This window comes from Myotis brandtii, unplaced genomic scaffold (assembly GCF_000412655.1).
Source record: "Myotis brandtii unplaced genomic scaffold, ASM41265v1 scaffold825, whole genome shotgun sequence".
NCBI classification, from domain to species: domain Eukaryota; kingdom Metazoa; phylum Chordata; class Mammalia; order Chiroptera; family Vespertilionidae; genus Myotis; species Myotis brandtii.
In genome coordinates, this window is record NW_005371349.1 from 1,382,180 (window position 1) to 1,390,184 (window position 8,005).

Consider the following 8,005-nt stretch of genomic DNA (forward strand, 5'->3'; position numbering starts at 1 on the left):
CTATGGAAAAAATCCTCATTATTAGCCGGTACACCTGGTAAGCCTTGCCTGCTCTGTGAAGTGGGAAGAAAGACGGCTAACGGAGTTGCTGTGAGGGTTATAGATAATGCACCTGGTAGGCCCCACAAATGGTCATCGTTCTTCAAAATACTTGCCAGCTTCCCCCATCGCTGTCTGGACTCTTCCTGCCACTTCCTGGCGCCCTGCCCCGCCCGCTGCTGTCCTGCTCCCTCGTATCGTATCAGCCAGCGTCTCAGCTGCAGACAGCGGGACCCACTGGAGCGAGCTGGTGCCAGGGGGGAGGGGGAGACAGAGCGCTCACGGATGCGGGCCCTGGCCAGGCTTCCAGGAACCGGGACGGAACTGGCTCCGGGGGACCTGCCACCTCACCAGGACCGGGAAGCTGCCAGGTCAGTGGCTGCCTTGGCTCCCGCCTCCAGACCCAGCTCCCTCGGGCATAATCCACGCTGACAAACGGCGCCCTGCTGCCTGCGTCTGCCTGGGGAGTCCGCTCCTGCAGGAGCGTGGGATTCGCTGAATCTACATCGCACATCTGACCCCGCAGGCCTTCTGCTTCCACGGTGGAAAAGGGACACCCGCGATCTGGAACCCTGATTACACCCAGAGTCGGGGGAGAGAAGGGGTGAAACCCCTGGCTGCCTCAGCGTGTGGACGGGGGACAGGCAGGTGTGCGGGTGGGAAGGTGCGTCCCTCAGTCCTGGCCCAGCGGACAGAGGGGACTGTGACACGCTCCAGTGACCGCCTGGCTGGGCTCAGACGGGAGGCAAAGCAAGGCGATGCGCCCGCCACCCATCCTAAGGGCACATGGGAGGTGTGTCCTTCATATCTGACTTTTAAGAAGATGCTTGGGATGGGGTTCAGGGCACGCTCCCCCCAAATATGGTACCCGGCATGCTGAGTACTCAGCTGAAGGAGTCTAACAACAGCAGAGGCAGGAAGCCCACTCTGACCCCCACTCCCTCCGCTGAAACAGGCCACAAACCCCTCGAGGGAGCGGTGCCCGCCCGACACCCCCAGAAAGAAGCATCCTCATTTCTGAAGACAGAGGGACGGAGAACCCAAACAGGCCTTGCTTGGTTTCCTGTTGGCTGTGTGGACTCCTGCTGTCTGACCCTGACCCTGACCCTGACCCTAACCCTGACCCTCACCCTCACCCTCCTCGGCCGCAGGAAAGCACTCAGCTAACTGCTCCTCGGGCCTCCTCCTCCTCAGGAAGGCTCCCGGCACGAGACTGGGTTACATCATCTGGATGTTTGCCTCCTGCGCATGCCCTTGTCAGTGTAACTTTCAGGTCCAGCCAGGACCCCGAGCAGGCGGAGGGAAACCTGTCCTCCCGGGCGTGTCCCTCTCACCTCTGGATGGAATCTTGAGCAGCCTGAGCAGCGCAATAAACTAGCGACATTGTTTCAGGTGCAGCAAAGGGAGACATTGTCAGGAAGGGCTGCAGCCTGGGAAGGTGCCCCTGCTTTTCTAAGCTGCTGCCTGTTTGCCCCGCGGGAGCTGAACGCATCTGCACAGGCTCTGGTTTGGCTCACAGTCCTAGCCTTTGCGCTGAAGTGAGGGGCCGCGGGTTGGAGAGTCGGGTCCGGGGTCACACGCATCCTAGACGCGGGAACTAGAGCGCGAGGCCCGCTCCTCCGGAGGAGACGCCAATGCCCTGTGGTTGCAGGTGCCCTTGCCGTCACTCTGCGCTCGCGATTCCGTGGACACTTGCTGTGCTAACGCTCTATGCGGAGACAGATACAAGCCCTCGCCGGTGGCTCAGTTGGTTAGAGCATCATTTCTATACACCAAGGGCGCAGGTTCAATCTCAGGTCAGGGCACATACCATGAATGCAGAAATAAGTGGAACAACCAATCAGTGTTTCCCTCTCTCTCTGCCCCCTCTCTAAAATCAATAAAAAGCTGTACGTTAAAACAAACAAAAAGGACAGATAAACGGTGCTTCTTGCCCCACCGGAGAGCAGGCGTCCTTGCCAGCACCCAGCCGCTCTCTCGGGGACACCGGCCCCGTTGCAGCGTTTCCTGGAGCATCTGGGAGTGGATGGCCACCCGTGCCCGGCTTTGCTGTGGGGCCGACAGGGTAGGCAGGGCCGGCAGGGTAGGCAGGGCCGGGATTCGCCCAGAGCCCCTCCGGACGGCGGCCGCCGGATCTTCCCCGTGGCTACGTGCAAAGGCTCATTGTCCTGGATGCTCAGCGGCCACTGGGACTGACTGAGGAAGGCGCAGAGCCGGCTGCCTGCACCGGAGGCGGCGGGTGGTTACTGGAAGCCACCACTCTTCCCGCCTGGGCCCCGGGGACCGCCTGCCAGGACACTGAGCGGGGCGGCAGCTAAGTTCTAAGTATAGCGGCCCCTTCCCGAGCGGAGTGCCGCACGCACCTTAGAACAAAGGCGGGAAGGAGGCGTCTGGCGGGTCGTTACTGGAAGGCACCACTCTTCCCGCCTGGGCCCCGGGGACCACCTGCCGGTCAGGGCACTCCCTGCGGAGGAGACAGGACGCTACGCTCTAAGTATAGCGGCCCCTTCCTGAGCGGAGCGCCCCGCACGCACCTTAGAACAAAGGCGGGAAGGAGGCGTCATTGTAACCTCGGCCGCCGGGCCGGCTCCCTAGGTGAAGGGACACCTGCACTGCGGCCGGCCGGGCTGGGTGCGCGGTCCCTTCCCTCCCTCTGGCCTTGGTGGCACCCAGGCCGCGTTATGTAACAGAGAGGAAGGTGTGGGCTCGAAGGGCAGTCCCACAGGAGACGGTTTATGGGCCTCATTCCTGAGTCACATTCCTTTCCTTCGCCTCCTGCCTCCCTTATAATTACGGCAACAGACGCGCCCGGGACAGTTTCGGTTTATGCCTGTTGGGTCGGTGCTTGTTAATAACACCCTTTTCACCCTCGGGACGGGGCGGCTGGGTGATGAATTCCACGGTCTCTGTTTGGAACCCTGGAGGACACGGAGGGGGACAGCCTGCTGGAGGTGCAGACGGAGATGTGCCGTGTCAAAGGGGGAAGGGATAGGGAGAGGCCCTGCCCACACCCTCGAAGGAGCGGTCTGCTGTGCACCCTCAGGGCTCCGGGCACCGGGTGGTTGGCCCGAGCCCGGTGGACCTGTCGGCTTGCTCAGGGTGCCGAGGCTCACAGAATCCAACCCTTCCTGCATCGTGGACCCTGCAGCTGACCGATCCTCACCTTGCTGCTGGCCTCCAAGCCCCAGGCCTTCGGGTGGTGGGTTCGAGAACGTCCCTGCCCTGTGCGAGGCCTCACCATCTGCCAGGCTGGCTCTTTTCAGGGTCCTCTCACCGCACTAGGCCCGTTGTAAGGCCTGTTCGTCCTGCCATTCTAATGATGGGGGTGGAGAGGGAGGACGGGGCGTGCTCTTGAGTCTCAAAGATCTAATGCCCCAAACTAAACCCTCCCCACCCACCCCAAGACCCGCTGTAACCAGGGGCTTTCGGAATCCCTCAGCCCTGCTGCATGTTCCTTCTGCGGAGATGGGGGGCCACACGGGCTGGGTTTCATCTGTTTGTATGTTTTGATGGGGCTGGGTTCTCCTGAGCCGCTGGGGTGGTGAGAGGCCCTCTCCTGGGGAAGCGCGCACTGGGCTTGCTGAGTGAAGCTGCTCGGTAACTCATCAGCTCGCGGACCACCACCCGGCTGTCAAAACGGTCCTCCAGCCAGTGAGAAGAGCTTACCGGGGCTTTTTCAAAGGCCAACCTTTCGTAAAGATGCTGATGGGGTTTCTGCACGTACCCCCAAAAGTGCCTCTGCACACAGATTCCTTCAGCAGCATTTACTGCAGAGAACAAAGACTGGAAGCTGTAGGGTGACGGCATTCAACAGACGCCGAGGTAACCATTAGGGGGATGAAAGCACGCTTCCGGTTTTATTTGTAAAGACGGGGTGCTGGCCAGGAATCACTCCAAAAATCCCCCAGGCACAGCCCACGCCACTCACATCCACGGCGGTGGGCGCAGACTCAGCTCCTGAGGGTCCCGCGAGGCGGCTGCGGGAACGCCCCGGAACGCCAAGGTGGTTAGAACGCGCTGTTACTGACAAAAACGTCTCTTCAAATTCTAAGTCAAAAACCCTGACTTGTTAGCAAATGTGTGGCTGTGCCGGTTCTCAGACTTGTGAACACCATGTGGGACAGTGATAAAAAGATGAGATTTTAATGTTCCTGGGGCCCGGGAGCCTCGGGCTGAAAACCAGGCCCATCCCGCCGCCGCCCGAGGACTCACTGTCCTGGGCACACGCGCCTCTCACCCTGTTGCCTCTAGAACTTCGAGCCTCTTCCACCTGGAAGGCCTTCTTCCCAGTCTCCACCTCTGAAACCCCCCTCCCTCCTGGTGAAGTGGCACCAGATGAAAGGTCAGCGAGGGTCCCTTCCCGGGTCCTAGGGCCAGGGTTTGCTCACGTCAGCACATGCCCGTGCGTCTGCGTGGTGCGGGCTCCCTGCACACCAACTCCCCCAGCAGAGAGCCCCCGAGGCAGTGGTTCTCAACCTCCCTAACGCCGCGACGCTTTAATACAGTTCCTCATGTTGTTGTGGTGACCCCCAATTTCACTGTTACAAGTTGAACATAATTAAAGCATAGTGATTCATCACAAAAACTATGTAAGTATATATGTGTTTTCCGGTGGTCTTGGGCGACCCCTGTGAAAGGGTCGTTTGACCCCCAAAGGGGTCGCGACCCACAGGTTGAGAACCGCTGCCCCAAGGCACCTTCCATCCACGAGAGCTGTCGTGGGGTTTAAATCATGGGAGTCAGAACTTCATTCCTCTCTGTGACTGTTCCCTGCCCCCACCGAGGAAGAGGGTGTCAGCCCCAGCGCCCTGTGCTGCTGCCAAGGACGCGCAGATACTTGGAAAGGTCTCCCGTGAACTCCCCGCCGGGATCCTGTTCCTTCTGACTTAGGAAACAAGGGCTGATTTTTCTGGGTTTCAAGAAGAGAACTCGCTGCTTTGGTTGCAACGACAGGCAGGGTCACCAGAGCGGACAATGTCCCTTTTCTTAGAGGGGGGCAGCCTCAGCGAAGGATGGGAGCCCCCCTGCACACCATCCTTCAGCGAGAAGGCCCGAGACCCCTCCATGACACCCACACACAGCGAACCAGGGTCTGATCCCCAAAAGAGCCTGAAGCAATGGGGTCACTGATGACACCCCCTGGCCCGAACACAGCTGCCCAGGGCCACCCCAGAGACTTGGCGCTCTGAGATCACACGGCTGTGGAGACACCCTGCCTGCCATTCCCCGTGGAAAACACCCACATTCGCGTTTACCAGCTTATTTGTAACCAGTGGACGTCAGACGCAGGACGGAGCCGGGAGGGGGCAGTTTTCTCGCGTGATTGACTAACACAGACTACAACGGGCAAAGCAAGAAAGCAGCTCTGCACCCTGAGGCTGATGGCTTGGCCTCTGGGAGCTGCAGGGACTCCCGGTGTCTGAGTGCGAGCCTGACCCCTGAATTCCCAGGTGGGCTAGTGGGGCGCTGGGACAGCCTCACTCGCCACAGATGTTCAGGCAGCCCCGACACTTGCATCTCCTTCCTGCGAGGGCCTGTGAGTTGCCTGCACTCACAGTTAGCAGCCAGGGGCCTCTCTTGGGGACCAGGTGGCTTGTGCGGGGAGCATCCCAGGCCTGGGAGGAGGAGGTTGTTTACAGTGGTGTCAGGGGCAACCATGGCCTAAAGTAAAAATCCAGTAAGAAGAATGTGTCTCAGGTTTCTCGGTCGCCCTCCTAGGACGCACGGGGCCTTACAGATCTTCATTCTTGAATTGTTGTTTGTCCCAAACACAGTGACCACCTCGGCCCGGGCGGTGTCAGGGGTGGGCGAGCCGGGAACACTCAGGACTTTCTCCTTCCACCTCATTATCCAGCCTGTGACCCAGAAAGCGCCCTGGAGTGGGGCTGGAGGGGAAGGCGAAGGGGCAGAGCGAGCAGCTGGTGCCAGCCTCACACCCTGCGGTCCTGCGGGCAGGGGCGGCGCGGCCTCTCAAGGACACGGGGAGGTGACCAGGAAACCCCACGGGGACAAGGAACGGGAAGGTATCCCTGGCAAGTCGCCCGTATTCCGTTCCCACACATAATCCCTTTGTTTCACATATTTTTGAAATTCCGAAGCAAAGGATCCTGCTATTGCAATATTTAAACCTCAAAGTGTGATGCAAACAAAGTTTAAGCAGAAAAGCTGTCTGTCTGGACGAGAAGGTCACGTGCATGTCTGGAAAGAGGTCTCCGAGGGCAAGGACCACAGGTGGCGATTGCTCAAGGCCCAAGTTAGCTGTTAGCTGCTCAGGGCTGCCCCAGCCCCTCGGCTGACACGCCTCGGAAAGACACCATCCGTACAGACAACTGCGCTTTAGTTCTTCTCAATCTCAAAGGCGGTATGTGTATGCCCACGACAACTTCAGGGGTCTCCGGGGCCTTCATTCGGGGGACGGGGCGGGGGAGGGGGCGGCCTACAGTCCTTCGCTGAGGCTGCCCCGTCTAAGGGACATTGTCCCCTCTGGTGACCCTGTCTGTCGTTGCAACCAAAGCAACGCGTTCTCTTCTTGAAACCCAGAAAATACAGATAAGAAAAAAAGGGGTGGGGGGAAGGTCCTTACACTTAGAAATTGAACTTCTTTACTTTTCATTGTGGCCCCCACCTCCGAAACTGGAACCTACAAGAATGTTAGGTCACACACAGGTGGCGATTGCTCAAGGCCCAAGTTAGCTGTTAGCTGCTCAGGGCTGCCCCAGCCCCTCGGCTGACACGCCTCGGAAAGACACCATCCGTACAGACAACTGCGCTTTAGTTCTTCTCAATCTCAAAGGCGGTATGTGTATGCCCACGACAACTTCAGGGGTCTCCGGGGCCTTCATTCGGGGGACGGGGCGGGGGAGGGGGCGGCCTACAGTCCTTCGCTGAGGCTGCCCCGTCTAAGGGACATTGTCCCCTCTGGTGACCCTGTCTGTCGTTGCAACCAAAGCAACGCGTTCTCTTCTTGAAACCCAGAAAATACAGATAAGAAAAAAAGGGGTGGGGGGAAGGTCCTTACACTTAGAAATTGAACTTCTTTACTTTTCATTGTGGCCCCCACCTCCGAAACTGGAACCTACAAGAATGTTAGGTCACACAACAGAGGAATTAAGGCTGCAGATGGGAATTCAGGGTGCTAATCAGATGACCTTAAAATAGGGAGAGATTAGCCTGGGTTGCCCAGGTGGCCTGGTCATCCCAAGGGTCCTGCCCACACCGGGATTGCAGCTCAGTGAGAGGGGGGCCTCGAACTATGAAGTCATATTCCTGGGTCCTTTTCGGCCACTAAGTGCGTGGTATTTTGTTACAGCAGCCACAGGAAACGAATACAATTCTTTTAGTTCTTTTTCTTTGCATACATATTTTCACCCAAAATCCAGGACCACACTGTATGTAACATTTTGAATAATCTCTTATAAAGCATAGCATCCAAGCAGGAAATCACAAATCCTAAGCACACGGCTGAACTAGCTCAGAGACCACAGCTCCAACCAACCACGAACTCTTACACCACGGCCCCGGGTACCCTTACCCTAGTCCCCGTCCCTCCCTCCCCAAAGGCAACCTCTCTTGACATCTGCATCATAGCCTAGTTTTCCTGTTCGTGAACTTCGTAACTGGAATCACACATGCACACAATGTTTTCTTTTTTATTGAGGAAATATTTACACAGTGAAAAACACATATTAGGTCTGTTTTTCACATACACAAGGAGACACCTACGTCCACCCTGTGGATAGATTAAGATAAGGACCCGTTGCCTAGCAGCCAGTGTGGCTCAGTGGTTGAGCATCAACCTATAAAACCAGGAGGTCAAGGTTCCATTCCTGGTCAGGGCACATGCCCAGGTTGCAGGCTTGATCCCCCGTGTGGGGCGTGCAGGAGGCAGCCGATCAATGATTATCTCTCATCATTGATGCTTCTATCTCTCTCCCTTCCTCTCCGATATCAATAAAAACATATTTAT

The 8,005-nt window shown here is 57.8% G+C and overlaps 1 long non-coding RNA gene across 1 annotated transcript in view; it reads right to left on the reverse strand.

Annotated features, from left to right (window-relative positions):
- Positions 1–265: 265 nt before the first annotated feature.
- Positions 266–8,005, reverse strand: part of LOC106724436 — a 19,234-nt gene continuing 11,494 nt past the window's right edge. The window contains exon 3 of the long non-coding RNA XR_001360233.1: positions 266–276. This is a non-coding gene — a long non-coding RNA (uncharacterized LOC106724436). The remainder of the gene's footprint in view (positions 277–8,005) is intronic.